This window comes from Myotis brandtii, unplaced genomic scaffold, assembly GCF_000412655.1.
Source record: "Myotis brandtii unplaced genomic scaffold, ASM41265v1 scaffold45, whole genome shotgun sequence".
Taxonomy (NCBI): domain Eukaryota; kingdom Metazoa; phylum Chordata; class Mammalia; order Chiroptera; family Vespertilionidae; genus Myotis; species Myotis brandtii.
Genome location: NW_005367209.1, coordinates 641330 through 660320, shown reverse-complemented (window position 1 = coordinate 660320; position 18991 = coordinate 641330).

The following is an 18991-nucleotide window of genomic DNA, read 5'->3' as shown; positions in this document are numbered from 1 at the left end:
TTTATTTGTAGTTGTCTCAACAGTTTTCCTGAAATTCATTTAAACATGCAGCATATTTTTGTATGTATGAGCTTTGGGATAGTTTTTCCCCTTTTTTTGAAAAATAAATTTGAAATGTTTCATTAGGTCCTGTGATGCACTCTTGCTAATACCATGCCCAAAGGAAAACATGGCTCAGATCGACAATTTCCTTATCTAACTAAAATTCCAGGACTCAGGTTTTCTTCCTTCAAAGAAAGAATATGGGAGCTCCCTCCTTTTTCATTTATCACTCTCAGACGCCCACTTAAACTCATGTTGTTTCTTGGTACAAAGTTCTCGTCATCCAGTGAGAAGGTCAAACCTTTTTAGCTCAAAATTTTAATGAAAGTGAAAAAACCTCAGTAATCTCATTCATTTTAGGATAGCTGGTAGTAGGAATTGTGTCTCCTTCTAAATAGGAATCTTATGTCTCCTGTTCACTGCAGTATCCCTAGCACCTGGAACCATGTTTAATAAGTTTGAATTCTACCAATGAGGAAATAATAGATGCTCAGAAAAATTTAAATGAGTTGCTTAAAGTGACACAGTTAATGATTCTGCAATTCCACCTCTAGGTATATATCCAAAATAATTGAAATACAGTCTCAAAGAGCTATTTATATACCCTTATCTACCATAGCATTATTCACAATAGTCAAAACTGTCCATCAATCCAAGTGACCATCAACAAATGAATGGGTAAACAAAATGTGGTGGACCCATACAATGCAATATAATTCAGCCCGAAAGGAAGGCTGACATTTCACTATATTAGTGATTCTCAACCTTAGTAACATATTGAAATCACCAGGGGAGATTTTGTAAATATTGATGCCTGGGTTCCACCTGATCTTCTGATGTAATGCCATGCTGGGATATGGCTGGGGCATTGGGATTTTTAGAAGCTCCAGGTCTGAATGCAGCCTAGATTGAGGATGACTGCTCTGTTATGAGACGTCTTAATTCCTATTAGACGTCTTGATTCCTGATAGAATAATGTGTCCCTGTGTGTCATAACTCCGAATGTTTCTCACACCCCAAGTACCTGAGCTAAACTGCAGGCTTAGCATCTCACCCTGAGCTTTGGAGGAGAGGTTATCAGATCCTTTCCTGAACCTTTGAGTGAGAGGAGGAGTTAACATAGCGTATGCTTAAAGGAGGGGCCCTGGAGCTGGCTACTGGGATGAAATCGTGGTTACATCACCCACTAGCTGTGCAACTTCAGCCTAAGTGCCTAACCTTTCCGAATCCCCAAGTGAGCACGATGTGGGTCCTTACTCACAAAATTATTTGAGGAATGGGTGAGACAATTCCTCTAAAATGCAGTGTTCAGCAAAGCCTGACAAGTCAACCAGTCTTACTACTAATTATGAAGAACTCATACTTAATGTCTGGTTGTCTTAAATTTTTTCCCCATTTTATGATAAGACACATTTCTTTAACATTATATAAAGAACTAGATTATACAGTCCTAGATTTCTGAAGTTCAAGAGAGGAGAGAAAGTGAGAGGGGGGAGATAGATAAAGGTGAGAAGAGGTGTGTGCCTGTGCGTGCATGTGTGTAAAAATAAAGAGTAAGACTACCAAAAGACATTTACTAAAAGATTGGGGAAATTTTTTTTTTACTTCCTGAACTTGACACCTGATAGAAGTTTCAAGAAGGGAAGAGGCAGCAAAGATTTAAAGCATCCTCAGAAGGGAGAGGGCTTCCACCCAGGAATGACAAGAACCTTGGCCAAAGAGATGGAGAGAAGAAGAAAGAATGAGACTTGGAATCAGCCAGGAGGAAAGAGACTTCAGAGAGACCGGGAAGAGCAACACTTCAAATATTTATTTTTTAATGCTGCTACAGGAAAGTTAAACTTGGAGGCAGAGCCTGTTTGGATTTATATTCTGAGTCACTTCTGTAAAGGAGAAAGCCCATCCTGGAACTGTGCAGAGGAGCCACAGAAAATGGAAGCTGCCTTGTGATGAATCCCAGTTCATCACATCTCCTTCCAGACTTGAGAGCAGCCTGAGCTGCCTGAAGAACCAACTGTTAGGTACTGAGCTCCACTCTGGAGAGCTTGCAAGTTGTTTACCACACTCCCCCATGGTCAAAGTCATACCTCCCGCAGTGGGGAGGAAAGACTGCCTTGGCCCAGCTGCAGAGAGCTCAGAGGAGGGAGGTACCTGCCCATGGGAATGAGCTCAGACCCTCCACTGATGATGCAGCTGGAGGCCTGGCATGCATCTGTGAGGGTCACCCTGGATGGTCTTCCTCCAGTAGAAGGGTGTGTTGTCCCTGTACCTCGGGGTGGGTGCTGGGAATGTCCATCGCTCATCCCAATTGTGTTCATTCCATTTGCTGACTAATTCTTCTGAGACTTAGTCAGAGGGAAGGGCTTTGGCTGTTCCTTTCTGTGCACAAACATGGGCCTCTACTCTCACTGGCTGGAAGAGTTCAGCCTTTTCTCTATCATCTGGCAGGTTGACAGGTCCACTGTAAGATTGACCCTTTTGCCCAGTGTGCAGGATGTGGAGGCCTTTATGGATTTCTCCACTCTCTCTGCTCACCATGCCACTCCACACAGTGGGGAGAAAGGCAGTCTGGGCTCCTTCATGCTCAATCTCTACTCACCTACCCACTCAGTGACTCCCAATGGGATTAGCTCAGAGAATAGAAACTCTCCAATGAGTTCCCACAAGCCAACAGCTGGGCCCCCTCCCTGGTGCCTTTGGGTCGGTTAGCCTACATTTTTTTTAAGTTGTATTTTTTAAAAAATATGACAGTCCAGGCTTGAAAACCAGTACGTTTGGAAATATAAACTAGATGAAAACAAGCTTATATGAAAGTGAAAAAAAAAACATATCAGCTTACTGCCGATTGAAAATCAGGACCAGATGAGACTATGAGGCTCTGGGCATTTAATTCACAGGAAGAGGTCACTGCTTGGCGAAAACCATGCTCAGGCTGTGCTGGCTTTCCCTTTGCAATGTTGTGTTTATTTGTTTGTGCCCTTCCCTACTTTGTGGAGGGAAATAATGAACCAGCTTGTTTGAAGTTCTTTCTGCCTTTATGTATCATGGTGTGTTTCATTTCATTTCATTTGGAGAGGAGGGTAGGAAAAAGGCATTGATGGCCAACCTGGGAATCCAGTTTGTTTCCTAAAATGTGAAGGCCGGAAGAGGGCAAGAGGGGCGTCAGTAGGCAGGAAGGATGGATGCTCAGTGAGAGAAGAAGAGAGGAAGTGTAGGCTGCTCCAACTAGGACTATGAACTATTGGACCTTATAAAGTCTTCCATAGGGCGGAGAAAAGCAAAACAAAATGGGAGGATAGCAGCAAACTCCAAGTGTGGTCCATGGACCAGCAGCTCCACCGAGCTTGTGAGAAGTGCACAGCTCAGCAGTCATGTCAGACCTCTGAATTGGAATCTCTGTGATGCTTTTGCCCAGAGGTTGCTCACTGGCAAGGCAAACACCCCTTTTAACCAACAGACCTGTTTTGTTTGAGCGATAGCATATTGACCTGTAATTCATTTTTAAAAATTGATTTTGTTGCCAACATTTACAAATCCAGATTTAAAAAATCTAGATTTCTGTCTTGTAACAAAGTCAACAGTCTGGCATCACAAGGCTGGCACTCTTGTGTGGCACAATCTATTTGAGCGAAGTAGAGCTTGCCGCCTCGGGTTAGTGTAGACTTCCAGTGTGTCCTACTGTCTTCTCAGCCTGAGGTCAAATGTCTGTTGCAGTTTAGCATGGCTTTAAGGTCTTCAGTGAGTAGTGCAGGAATGGGAATAGGACCCAGCCCATTGGCCAACAATACACTGCTGGAGGGTTATTAAGGGAATTTTCTCTCTCAGGGAATTTCTCTTTTTCTTTCTCATGTTCTCTATGTGGCTGTAACATCTGTGCCCCTCTTGCCACCAGCCTGTCAATGAGACCAGCACCAAGGTGATGAGGTGGAAACCAGGAGAGAAGCTGGACCTTTGAGGGCCTTGTTGAGCTGTTGAATCCACTCACCCTGGATCTGGCCTCACATCTGTACTTCCTGTTAGGGGTTATGGTGCAATTCTTGTTGTTTAGCTATTTTGCTGCTTGCAACCCCAAACCTCCTAATTGATTCAGTAGAAAAACAATTTTCCAGTAGAGAAGGTTGTGTGCTTCTCACATCTTCCATCTTTATTGATTCTGTTATCTGTCTGGTCTGGCCCTTAATTTCCTCCAGTGGATATGGGCACACTAGGCCCCACTGACTTTCCTGGGGCATAGTGTGGTTCAAATGTGATCCTTGGGTGTGGAAGTGCCTTGTGCCCCATGTAAAAGGAAGAAATAAATAAAGCACAGTGTGTGCTTAGGACAGTCACTTTTGGTTCTAATGTTGTTACCTTGATGATCTTGACAAGTATCTTAACCTCGCTAAACCTCAATGTCCTCCTCTCTGAACTACTTTCATACTTAGAGAGTTATGATGCTGGTTAAATACGGGAAATGTAATATTTTGACTTCAAATTTTGATGTGTGATTGTTCCTTCTTTCCCTTGTGTCCCAAATCTGGGAATAATGGTAAGAAAGCCCAATGCTCCTTTTGGAGCTGATGGGAGATTGGAGCCACACTCCCCATCTTTACATGGGTACCCTTATCCTGCCCTACCTCCAACACAATGAAGACACCAAGCCAATGTCAGACCAGGGTGGGGATGAGCCTGCCCTGCTCTCCCCAAAAGTTTTATGATTAAGTAATAAATCTTTCTATAACCTCTTGGTGTGTGTGTGGCATCTCATTCTGGGAGCGGCCATAACAATGATGCATGTAAAGCAGCTTTCATATTGTAAGTGCTCAGGAAATATAACTCTTCACACTCATGCAATATAGCATTATTATTATTATACTTGTAAGAATATTTTCAAAACACATTAATGTGGAAAAAATAGTACAGTGACTCTGTTGTGCCCACCACCCAGCTCTAATAACCACTGTCTTCCTGCCATCCTTGTTTCCTCTCTCCCCACTCTTTTTTTTGAGATAGTTTTAAGCAAGTCCTTGCAAATTGGCTTGTAAGCACTTCAATATGTGTCTCCAATAGATAAAGGACTTAACTCTCTGAATATTAGCACAAAACCACCATCAGCTAACAAAATTAACATAAGTTCTTTAATATCACCAAATACATAGTCTGTGTTCAGTGTTTCTCAATTAAAAGTTGTTCTTACAATTAGGTTTTTAATCAGAACCCAAATGAAGTTAATATATCTTTAATTTTCTACATAACACATAGTGCCATTTGATATTTTCTTACTAATTTGTTTATTGTCTTGTTAATTCATTGTTAATCATCTTTATCCATCCATTAAAACTCCATTAAAGTGGAAACCATATGCATGGACTCTGGTGTCAATTTTGTACACCAGAGCTCCCAGCACCTAGTTTAGCAATTCATACTAGATTCTCAAGAAATATTTGCTGAAAGAACAAATGAATGAATGAAAGGACAGGTTTGGAAACCGCTTTGTCCACACATCAACTTGTATATATTTACAACTTTTTTGGGCGGGACCACAATCCATAGGACTCATGACTTGATTCCTCCTTTCTTTTTGTACAATAAGAATAAAAGAGAAAGACTGAAAACTGATGTAATAGTCACAAAATTATCCTGAGGGAGTACTCAGAAGACTATACTAAATAGTTATATGTTCTGACATGACTGAATGATAAATATACTGAGATGACCTTGTTAAAAGGAGAGTTAGCTTTATTCAGAAGAATTTACACTGTAAAATGAGACCTAATTTAAAAAGGAATTAAAAATGTGTTTCTTTAATTCTTTATTTTGTCAGCATCCATCATAAAAATTTCATATAATAGGAATATTTTTGCCAATTGCCACAAATTCTATAGGAGTTATAATTCAATCTTTAAGTGGATGTCTGCTCTTGTAACAGTAGGTCATTTAAAAGCTAATCTGCAGGGACATGAAGAAATGGCCATGAGATCTTAAGGTCATATACTCTGGCACCATTCCAGAAATGATATACTTGCATTTTATTTTTTTGTAAATTCAAGAAGAAAATCTCACAGAATTCCTCTCATGAAACTGAATGAATTGAAATCACCTTCCTTTAGGTTCATGCAGAATTAGCATCAGTGGTCTAAAAGATGAAAATTTTGCTCTAAAGACATATGGGATCCTTCAGATCTTATAATGGGTTTGGGAGCCAGAATGTGACCTATGACATTAGGGAGGATTGGAAAAAGAAGAGTGAAAAGACAAAAGATTATTTATTTGGGACTCGGGATAAAATTTGGAGTAAACTTCCATTTCTCCTTCTCTATTATTGAAGAGATATTGAAATACTAAGGACTTACTTAATATAACATCAAAATATATATGTACAAAAACACATATATTCAAGTTCAAGTAGCTCTGGGAAATTCTGTACTTTCCCCCATTATTTTATTCATATTATGCATGTGGCCCCTGAAAGTAAAATATAACAGTGGGTCAGGAATACCGAAGTTGCCAAGATCACACAGAGACTGCTATTTTAGATGATCTGAAAAATGGTAATGATCACACACATAGATCTGAGAGATCCAGAGGCACACAGCTGTGGCTTTAGAACCCCAGCTATATTTACCATCTGTCTATTAGCACTGGGAATCTTGGCTGAGATAGCTGCTTTGCAGATCTGAGAATTCTGTCTTTTCTCCAAGCACCCCTGGGCTGGGTTTTCCAGAGGAGTAATGAAACCTAGGAGAAATAACTTTCTTGCTCTCTCACACTTGGTGTAATATGAGGGGAGGTGATTAACTTCAAGTTAATTGTGGGACCTTTCACATGGTTTTGTTTGTAACTCTGTGGTTGAGATATTAGTCACCCATCTTCCATGAGGGGAGTCACTTAGAGTAGAGGCTCAAGGAGTTCCACATTTAAACAGGGTCATGGCTGAATTTGGTGGGGGAAAAAGATTGTATTTTTGCTGGCTAATACAACAGTTCTAGATGCTCATTAAGCTGTTATAAAATGTGAAATGATGACTCATTGCGAACCCCTCCCAACCCCCCTCCCTACTCCTATTTGCCTGCGGTTGATGGAATGTATACTGACTTGAGTTAAAGAAGAAACTTGTGGTTTCCATTATAGTCTGTAAACATCGATTGCTGAAAGCCTCAAGCGAGCTATCATCTCCCGCCACACACATGCTTTATATACAGTTCATCTCGGAAAACAGATTGGGAGAGCACGGTGTTTACAACTCCAGAGTAACCCAACTAATGGGGGACTGGTCTGCCTGGGGGTCTCCAGACTGTCACTATTCCCAGCTAAGCGGAGGTCCCTTCTGATGTCTTCTAAACTGAAGCATCAAGAGAGAAGCCAAGGCCAACGCTCCTTAAAGAAAGTCCTTCTTGGTGCTGTAATGGCCCTCTGCCACTCCATCATCAACAAAAGTGTCTTTAAAAAAATTTTTTTTTCAGAGACAGAAAAAAAATACTCTGCTTTTCTTTTAGGTTTTATCCTTAGGTCTTATAATAAAAGTCACTTGAAAAGTTATTTTATCTATCATTTTCAAGGCCATTGGCAATGCTGTCATTTTGGACTCAAGATTAATTTATGAATGAGTGATTCTGATGGTGCATAATGGGTTTAAAGAGCCCCCCAGAGAGAGACTGCAGAGGGTATCTGGAGATTTGCTTGGCATCCTGACTGTGGCTGATAAGAAGAGCTAAGCAGGGGCCAGTCCCTTCTGGAAGGAGGTATGGTATGGGTGTGGTATGGGTGGGAAAAGAACAGGATGTAATATTACAGGGTTTGGATTGGGTTCTGGCTTTGACATTTAGTGGCTTTGTGACCTGAGGCACGTCTTAAATTGTAACACGGGTCCCTTGGAAGTTTTGTTACAATGCAGAATCGGACCCAGTAGGTGCAGGCGGGACCTGAGACTGCCTATCTGACCGCTGTTCTTCCTTGCACCAGCTGTGAGTAGCAAGGAATCCAGCAAGTCTTGGAACTGATGTAAATCTTAGTTGGCTCTTTAGTAAAACAGGGTTTAGAATGATGCCGACCTTCCAGGATTATTATCAGGACTCAGCCAGCACTTTTAAGAGCACCGGGCATGGGCCCTGAGATGGGGAAGACAAATATTAGATGTTGGCTTCAGGGTATGGAGATGTTAGTGATGGAAGACATCTGAGGAAGAACCTAGTTTGAACCTCTCGTGTTACAAATGGAAAAACGGAGGTGTGTGGAGGGTAGCACTCCTCTCAGACTCAGTAAGTCACTAACTACACCAGCATCTCCTCTTTGAGTATAAATGCAAGTCCAGTGGACAGACATGTCTGATTTATACTTAGAGTAGGTGTGGTTTATATCTCTGACATCATATGACCTATGATTTGATACAAAATTAGTCATTGTTGCAAATATTTCACCTCCTTCTCCCCTTATTATTATTTTTTAATAAACTAAGGAGTTCCCCTTACAGGCTATGCTAATATCTTTAATTCCAAACAGAAAGGAGCAAGGAGTCTGTGATTTCATTCATGTTGAGCTAAAAGTGTTCCCTTTTCCCTGATGTCCAACCTCTCATCCCTCCTAATTCCTTGCTCTAACTCGCCCTCTCCTCAGCTCTTAAGAATGCTAGGCAGGTCTGGCTGTCATCTTTAATCAAGTAATATGATCAGTAAACACTATAAAATAACATAATACCTTTCTGCTCTTTCTGAATTGCAGTAGTGGGGAAGGTACTAATGATGTAATGACAAGGCTAATTAAAACCTAATAAAACTCATAGTCTTGGAGTTTGGCAAGTGGCTAACAAGAAAGGCTTAATTCCACTGCTTGCTTACTAATAACTCAATGGTCCTTATTAGGAAGTAATTCTCACTGCCTGTTTCTCTTTATGGAGACCGGTAACATAAGGTTGTTGAAAGACCCTCCACATGGCTGGGCTTTGAAGAGGGCAACACTTTACTAGGTTTCCCAGCTTTTAGAGTGTTGTGTTTGCCATTGCCCCTGTCTGAGCCAGTTAGCTGTCTGAGCCAGTGGTCTTGTTAGTATGATGCTAATGAAGTTGGAGTTTTCTCCCCAGGCATGTTTGTAGGACTCAGCACAAAGAGATGGTTTATGTTCTGATCCAAGACTGCATTGCTCATGTTGGTCTAATTTCTCTGAATATGAGGAGGACCAGGAGATAGCAGAAGACTGGCTCCACGAACCCTGAAATCTCTGCTTGGGTTCTGGGAAAGATGGGATGGTGATCTCATCTTAGTTTACAAAGGACAGACCACAAGCAGTGAGTGAAGAAGCATGTTCTTTAAGAAGCACTAGGAAAGGGGTTGCATAGGGAGACCTGTGAGTTGAGGGCTGAGTGATGGAGACTGAATGATGGAGATGGCTGAGGATAGCAGGATCCCAAACCAGGGTAGGAATACTAACACCTTTGCTTACCGATACTGCTTCATTAGGGCAATTACTAACGTTCCTTGGCCTGCAGCCTCACCTGACTAATTTGCAGATTTTAAAGTACCATTCCTTTCTTTTGGGGTCTGAGATCTAGACTCTGAAAGCCCTATGCATGTGACTACTCATGAGTGATCAAAATTAAGTAACTATATAAATCTGACTATAGAGACTGGATTGATTTATGGTAACAATGATTAGCAACCAGCAAGGTGTATGTGGTAACCCCAATTCTTTACCCCGCCTGTTTATTTCACCACCCCTTGAATCTGGGCTGACCTTAAGACTTGCTTTGGCCAATAGTCTGCAGTGAAAGTAACAGTGTGACATTTTCATATCAAGAAGCTTTTTGAACTTGCACTTGTTCTCTGGATTCTGTGACCTTTATGTGAACCACCTCCCAGCTAGCCTGCTGAAAGATGGAACATGGAGAAGAGCCATTCCAGGTGAGGCCATCATAGACCACACAGTGGATCTTCCATGTGATGGGGCAGATGCATGAGCAAGCCCAGCCAGGATCAGCAGGATCCTCCCCAGAGCAAATGAATATATATATACTAGATAAGTGCTTGATTTTTCTCTCAACACTTTTTAAAATGAAATTTCAAACATACAGAAAAATTGAATGATTTTTTTTCAAGGAACAGCCATATCCCCACCACTTAATATTTTTTACTATATTTGTTTTATTACCTAGTTATTCATCTACACATCCTTGTATTCATCCATCAATCTATATTCTTTTTTTCTGGTAGTTATTGCTTTTAGTCACTAAATTTTGAGATGGTTTGTTATGTAAGCATTAATTGGGATAGTATGTAGCTGATACAGTGGACATAATATAAAAGGAAGGCTTAGCTGGGGAAGTAAGCAAAGGTTCTGAGAAAATTGGTTAATTTGGGGTTCTTTAAGTGACAGTACTTTTCTAGAAATATATATATTTGACAAAAGTTGTAAAATGGCTCAGGGTTCATTAGTAAGCAGGGGGCCCTGGTCAGACTGTATCACTTCCCTATTTTCTGTGTCTCCCTGGCAGTTAGAATTGCTCAGAACTTTTTAACTCAGAGTAGATATTTAGGAAGCAGCTGTCCATGGGGATGAGGAGAAGGAATGTTTCTTATAGATGTACACATTTTTATGGATTCTATGTACAGACGTGTGTTCATTTTGACAGTAACAGCAAGAGGAAAGCATCTTATAGACTTAAAAAATCAAAGCTCAGAGAGGTTTTTGATCTGTTCAGTGTCAGTTAGTTTAAAGCTGAGATAAAGCTTAAACCCACACCTTTGCATTATAAGTCACCATTCTTTTTGTAAGTTTCATGGCTCAGCTGTCCTTTTTGTTGTTGTTGCAAAAAAATTAGAAGCATGGCAAATGAGAAAGATAAAAAAAATGGAAAAGAGACATAGAGAAATATAGGACTGATTTATTTGAAACTTGTTTCTATCAGAAAGAAATACTGCACTGCCTTCCAATATCTGGTGCTGTGCTAGGGGCATGGCATGGCACCAAGTCAGAGAAGACAGCCTCTGCCCTGAAGAACAGGCAATCCAAGTTGGCGTGATAGATACAGAAAAAATGCCTCTGGTATTGGCTTCAGAGAACCATGGCCCACCTCTGGTTTCAGCCCACACATGGGAGACAATTTCATGATCTAAAGATCAGCTCTAGCTGTCAGCATCTCACTTCAAGGGTGTCCTGTGTGGCTTTCTCTGCTCTGCCGAGGGCCTTCTGCCAAGCCATGGGAGCTTGAACTTGTTTGGCTTGTAAGTGCCACTAAAAAGAGCTGGGAAATTAATAGCCCTGGGGCAACACTCACTCCCTGGAGGACAGGATCTGGTGGGTAAATGCTCCATCTTCCCACCTTGTATTTGGACAATATCAGGAGGAACTTGCATTCTTGTCTTGGGTTCTGCTGTTTTTCTCAAGCTAAGTCAAACAGACAAAACATGAACTCACGAAATCATAAATAATGTAGTGAAATAATACTATAAGGCAGTATGAATATGTATTATATATAACTAGAGGCCTGTTGCAGGAAGATTCCTGCAAGAATAGGGCTTCCTGCGGCCAGAGCGAAGCAGAAAAGGGAGCAAAGCCCGCCAAGGCGGGCTTTTCTCCCGTCTCCGCCGCCCCGCCTGCTTCCCACCCATCTCTGCCACCCCGCTTGCTTCTCCGCAGCTTTGCTCCTTTCTGCAGTGCTTGGCTTCCTTCTACGCTGTCTTCAGTCTTAGCTTTGTGCCTGTGTATGCAAATTAACCACCATTTTTTGTTGGGTTAATTTGCATACCCACTCTGATTGGCTGGTGGGTGTAGTGGAGGGATGGTCAATTTGCATATTTCTCTTTTATTAGTGTAGATAATTATACTATATGTTATAGTTTAAATTATATACTATATATTATAGTTTCATAGATATATATGAATGAATGAATGAGAGGGAGGGAGGAAAAATTAAGCAGACAGCTTTATTTTCTGGGTCTAATAGGAGGAAGAGAGGGAAAAAGAGGGAGGGAGAGAGAGAGAGAGAGAGAGAGAGAGAGAGAGAGAGAGAGAATAAATAGATAACACAAGAGTTGTAAAAAGCAAGAAGTCACTGAAAACTGGGGTCATTAGATTCATCCTTTAAGTGAGGATATAATTTTAATATATGGTTAAATGGAATCCTGGGCATGGGAATCCATAGAAGGGAATTATTCTGGGTTTTTTATAAACCCCTGTTTTTCTTTGCTTTACTAAATGTTAACCATTAGCAGTGCTAGAGCATCCAGTGGAAAATTTAATCATCAAGGGCCTATATGAAGTAGCAACTTGCTGATGGGTAATGGTATTGAAAACCTAAGTTGACTTTGTTTTTTCTATCTTTTTTTGATTGTGGCTTAATATTTTTAGGGTCAGCCCTTTATATTTTAGGGATGATCACATAGCTCCATTTGCTGGTAGGATATTTTTGAATGTATTCAATGCCAACATTACTTATCTAAAGTCCCTTGGACAAGTAGGGCGGGAAAACCAAGGCTGATTGCTGATAGAACTTGTCAGTCAAGGAGAAGTGCAAATGCCATGTGGTTGGCTTTTAAATCAGGACCAGATGGCGAACAGTATTTGGTGGGTCTCGGTTATACTCCAGTTGTCTCATGCTCTGAAGTCTGACGAAAAGTGAAGGTATTTTTGCCACAGTGAAATTCTGGCACTGGTAGCCGGTTGCCTTGATTTCCATCACAGAGGGCCGGTTCGGGAGCATGACTTGTAGAGAAGCAGGGAGGAAGGCCTAGAGGGAGAGGGCAGTCCTCTTGGTCTGCAATCAGGCCAGAGGAAGGGTAGGGTGTGGAAGTGCACATGGCAGCTTCCTATGTAGTGCCTGATCCTTTTTTAAGCAGACAGCTTTATTTTCTGGGACTAATTTCTCTCTTGCTCTTCATCAGCTCAATGCCTGAAAGGCAAAGGGGTCTCAAAGGGGAAGCAAGAAGGAGGAAATTCAAAAGGGAAAGAAAATATCTGCACGTCATGGAGAGCATAAACAAAATGTAAACCTTTAATAATAGGCACTCATAGGCAGATGAAAGGAGATGAAGCAAAAGCCCCCTCCCAAGTAGCTACAGCTGCACAACTGTCTGTTGAAAACACTTTAATCGCTCCAAACATTAACTATTTTGTTCTTTTCAAAGTTTATAACCTCTTCCCTTTTTGCTCAGCTGTGTTCTAATGACAATTTTTTTTTTCTGTTAAACAGGACCGGTTTATGAGAACAGGATGTTTGTATTAAATATTAAATCGTCAAGGCTTCCTTCAGCCGAAGGTCCCAGCTTGGCTTCAGTTTTGATTGAAACAGACAAACGTACATTCCTACAGAACTGCAGAGAGTACAAAGAGTTTGTCAAATCTTGATAGTGTAACCCGGCGTGGGGCCAAGAACAGAATAATTGGTTAATGTCTGCGTAGTTCTTTGAAGATAGAAAGGACTGTGCAAGTTCTAAGGAGCATTGAGAGCTGAGCCGGCCCTGGAGGGCCTGATTCTGGGGTCAGCAGACTATTCTCCAAATTGACTTTCGAGGAGCAAAGTCATTGGCTCATGTGGATTCTTTGTGGGAGCCATTTGGGTTCTAGAAATTGGCCTCAGCTCTGGCATGACCACTCTCGCTTCTTCTTGTTGGAAGTTTAATTTTGGGCTTAGCTGTGTCATCTTTGGCCTTCAGAGGCTGTGCAATGTCCTAGAAGGTGTCCTTCATTTCATATAAAAAACATTCCCCATTTAGGAGGCGGGGTTTTGGGAAAATAGGCAAATATAACTTAATAAGGTTTAGCAACTCTTCTGCAGGATATCAGTGCATGGTCACAAAAATGAAGAAAAAGTGCTGAAATGAGTTTTGGGCATGCTCATTCCTTCTCTTGGAATGATATATTGCATCCTTTATTGCTTTTTAAGAAAACTGAACCCACAATAAGTGGTTTAATAGAATTTAATATAGGAACTGAACTAGAGAGGTATTGGAAGAGCTGAACACCAGGCAAGGCAAGGCAATCTAAAGGTGAGCAATGCAGGAAGCCACTTCCGCTGGCAGGGCTGCAGGTCAGAGCAGGGAGGCAGTGTCAGCAGAGCTCAGGGCTGCTTCTGGGGATCTGGACCCTATGAGGAAAGCCATCAGGAGGGGGCTGGAGTCATGAGGAGTTGCGACCTCTGTCTAAGTAACCTCTCAAAACAAAGAGAGGAGAAGAAATACTCTGGCTTCTTTCTTCCTTCCGCCCAGTCCCCAAGGCCAGTGCTTCCCACCGCTCCAACCTAATTAGAAACCAAATGGGCAAGGGGGTCTAAGGAACTTGCCCTGTTTAGGCCAGCTCTGAGAACAGAGCAGGATCAGGGTTGGGGATAGATCTGAGGGTGAAGAGACAAGTAGAGAGGCACATGGATGAAAGGCCCAGAGAACCCGGTAGTCATGAGGTCTGCTTATCATTCTCTGACTCAGAGTCAGTCACAGTTATTTGATAGTGCTACTGTTTTGTTTTTTTGGTTAATCCTCACCTGAGGATTTTTTTCCCCATTATTTTAGTTTATTTTTGTTAAAGAGAGTGGAAAGGAGGGTGGGGAGAGAGATATCCATGTGAGAGACACATCGATTGGTTGCCTCCCCCACCCACCCCAACTAGGTCCAGGGGTTGAATCTGAAACCCAGGTACATGCCCTTGACTGGGAATCAAACCTGAGACCCTCCGGTATGCAGGCTGACTCTCTAACCACTGAGCAACGCCATCCAAAGCTATTTTGTTGTTGTTGTTTGTTTGTTTGTTTTCTTACTTCCATGAATCCTGTATGGCCATCTTTATGGAGTTTCAGTAGGATTTCAAGTTGCAAACCTAGGTATGCTGACTTTGCACTGCAGCAGCTTGTTGGTTTTATATGAGGTTAATCAGAGGTGTAGAAGCAAAAGTAATTAGAGGCAGAGACTGTGGCTTCTCTAAGTGGTTTTGTTTCTCCTTGCTTCTGCTCTCGCGTGAAGGCAGGCAGGCATGGAGGTCTGGGGATTCAGTTAGTGGCAGTCAACGCGATGCTGGCAGAGGGTAAGTGTCCCCTCCGGAGCAGGTCAGGGCGCATGGTTGGGACCCTCCTCTGGGAACTCTGAGTTAAACATTATCAATGGAACTTTAATATTTGCAAATGCATATAATCATCAGATGAAAAAATTACAGCCAAGGGTTTGGACTATTGGTATCTAGTGTCAGTGTGAATTCTATCACCCAAATGCCCAGTAGAACCGCTGACTCATCTTCCCACACTTTGTGGTTATTTTTTGTCTCAATGCTTGGTCCTTCCTAGTACTGTGAGCATTTCCTCTCAGGATCACCTCAGCCTCTAGCCATGCCTATCTTACGCAGCTCACAGAATGAACATCCATTCATAAATACATATATAAACATATATATTTGAAGTATTATCCACACCTTCATGAATCCTTTGTGTAGTGTATATATGTATTTCTGTTCCTGAACTGCAAGAGGTACTATCCCTACCTTCTCTGCCACATCCCTCAGTATTAAGACCTTCTGAGGTCTGCTGCCCTGAGTCACATCTGGAAACTGGGCATCTATAGTGGACTTGGTGCATAGTGCCAAGGCTGCTTCAGAATAAAAGAGAGACCTTTCAAAAAGTGGCATCAAAAAACAGCCCTATCTTGGCTTTAGGCTACCAAAACTTTGATCTCAAATCTGGAAGATGTTCTTGAAAGCAGTGCATGGGGTAGAGGACCCTGGTATCCACTTCCAGGCTGCTGCCATTCAAGGTTGGTGAGTGGCAAGGGAACTCCACTCTGCATCTACTACCAAATATCAAAAGCCCTTCCTTTTCATCTCTTGGCTCTTCCCGGCCACATAACCCACACAGTCAGTAAGGCCAGTCTCTGTAAGTGTAATGCCAAATACTTCACTGACAAGCAATGTGGGAAATGTAGTCCTTGACAATGAAATATTTGGTACTTTTCAGAATGAGGTGTGGCTTTGTACTTCTCTGAAGATAACTTTTACTATGTTCCCTCCTTTGGTCTGGACAAATCTCTACTGCTTTAATGAGCTTCTAGATTCAAGGGCTTGTTCGGTTGTCCCAGAAGTCCGTTATCTTTGTAGTCTCCATCTTCACTAACCACAGTTTTCCTCTTTCCTGACTTTGGCCAGATTCCTCCTCCTCCAGGTCTTTTCTGCTTCTCCCCAGTCAGCATGAGCAGGAAGCTTTCTCACTAACCAATGAGACTCCGCAGTCTCTTTTGTAGTTACTATTAGTTTAGCCCAAACTTCAGGCAAATCCTTGAGCATGTTTGCATACAATGATGGTTGGTTTACTACAAATAGCCAGACAGGTAACCTCTAAAGCTTCCCTTCTATTCTCAAGATTTACAATTTGTTTCAATATTATGCAATGAAATATATTAGAAGGTGAGAAGGGAGGGGCATAATTTTATGTAACTGATGAATTACCTGACTGTCTTTCACCACTGCAGTGAAAACCACATGAAACTTCTTTGGAGGTGACATAAATGAAATTTCCCACTTTTGCACATTGTGCCTTCTGCTTGCTACTTTACTGTCTTGATTCTAGCTGGGATGGTAGGTGGAAGTACCAAAAACCACGAGAGAGGCTGTGCTTGCGATTATTGCCAGCCTGCATGGAAACAGGAAATACCAGGGATCTTATAATAAGTGCAGAGACTTCCAGCCTAATTTCACAGTCTCAGATGTTTGAATAGAGGTTGGACTCGGCTGCAAATCTTGGGCGTACATTTCAACAAGACTTCCGGTCTCATGGTGACTTGGTGTCAGAGGAGTGGCTGCTAAACCCAGTCCTGGTTATCTAAATTCTGAGATGGACAAGTCCCATTGCCCTTTCGCTGTTTGAATGGACCCTGAACAGAATGGCTTTGGCTGTGTTGGACAATGGCAAGGAGATTGAATCACTTTGATGATTCTCTAAAGCCGGTTAGGAAATCATTTTCTGTGGCTTAGATAAAGCCCTATTGCTGGGAAAAAGGAGATCCATCTGGACAATTACTATTCTCTGCAACACTATGGTCTCACCTGTGAGCTTGGTAGCAATGCAGGATCTCAGGCCCCAAATCACTTCTACTGAATCAGAGTGTTTTCATAAGATGTTCCAGGGATTAGCACGCACAGTGAAGTGTGACAGGCACTGGCCTGGAAGACTCCTGATCATTCTTTGGAAGTTCAATGATTTCTACTTGGCATGTGAACAATGAATAGTTTTTATAGGTAGATACATAGTTATATAATACATATATATAGTATACGTAATGTTATAGTTTCTGTATAATTTGGACTCCCATAAGTCTATCCTCTAATTAATTCTCTCAAGCTCTTACAGTAGAAGAATTTGAGTACATATGTATATCTATGTATATATATATATCATATTGTTGTGTAACAAATTATAATACCATTAGCAGTTTAAAACAATGCAAATTTACTATCTCACAGTTTCTGTGGGTCAGAAGTCTGGAGGTGGATTAGCTGTGCTCTCTGTGTAGGATCATATCAGACTGAAATGCAGGTGTCAGCTGGAACTGACTTCTCACTTGAGACTCAGGTTCCTCTTCTAAGCTCACGGGTTGTGGACAGAATCTATTTCTTGTGGCCGTAGGACTTGGGTTAATGCATTCTTGCTAGCTCTTGGCTGTAGACCACCCTTGTGCCTACGTGCTGCTCCCAAATCTGTGCCACATGGTGCTCTCCTTCCACACATGGCTGCTTGTCCTAGGCCAACAGGAAAGCATCTGCTGCTGCTTCTTCTCTCTTCAATGCATCCACCTGATTAAGTAAAGCCTGGCCGACATCATCTCCCTTTGGATGAACTCAAAGTCAACTGACCTTAGATACATCTGCAAAATCCCTTTTCCTATATAAATAATTATGGAAATGATATCCCATGATATTTTCAGGTTTTTGCATGCACTCAAGGGGAAGGAATTATACAGAGCATGTATACCAGGAGAGCCATGTTAGCATTCTGCCTTTTATTATACATATGTGTGTATATACACATACAAACACATAAATATCTGTGATTCATGTATATGCAAATTATTACAGGATTATAAATAAAAGTGCTTTGGAATTAAGGCATGTTTCCCAAACTACATTGCTTTACTTAACACTTTTAAAATTATTTTTTAAAATATATTTTTATTAATTTCAGAGAGAGGAAAGGAGAGGGAGAGAGAGATAGAAACATCAATGATGAGAATCATTGATTGGTTGCCTCCTGAAAACACCACACTGAGGATTGAGCCCACAACCAGGCATGTGCCCTGACCAGGAGTCCAAACATGACTCATAGGTCAACACAACCACTAAGCCATGCTGGCTGGGCAATACTTTTATTTTTACTTAACCTTGAAAACCTTACTACTGTGTACAAATATATATTTATATGTATATACATATGTATATATGTATATTTATATCTACACTAATAAAAGAGAAACGTGTAAATTGGTGTCACTCCACTATGCTCACCAGCCAATCAGATGAGTATGCAAATTAACCCAACAAAGATGGAGGTTAATTTGCATACATAGGCGCCCAGTGGCCTGGGTCCCGGGAACATCATCGGCACCTAGGTCACTCCGAGGTAGGCCCCGTGTGGGCCCTGAGCAGCGTAGGAAGGGCCTGAGCCAGGGGGCTCCTGGGCAGGGGTGGAGCCAGCCATCAGAGGGAGACGGGGTCCCCTGCCCAAGCCTGACGCCTGGGCCAGAGGCATCAGGCCTGAGCAGGGGCGGAGCTGGCAATCAGAGGGGCAGGGGTCCAAGCTGGTGATCAGTGTGAACTACAGAGGAAACACCTTTTCTGACTGCTCATTGGCTAAGCTCCCTGTGTGCCACTGGTAATATTCTTAATAACTTGAGTAATAAGAATCCAGAAAAGTGATCTAGGGTTTTTTACCACACTCCTGGTGAAAAAAATGAAGGTCCACTGCTGGAGGGCTAAGAAATGTCATATCCTGCCCTAGCTGGTTTGGCTCAGT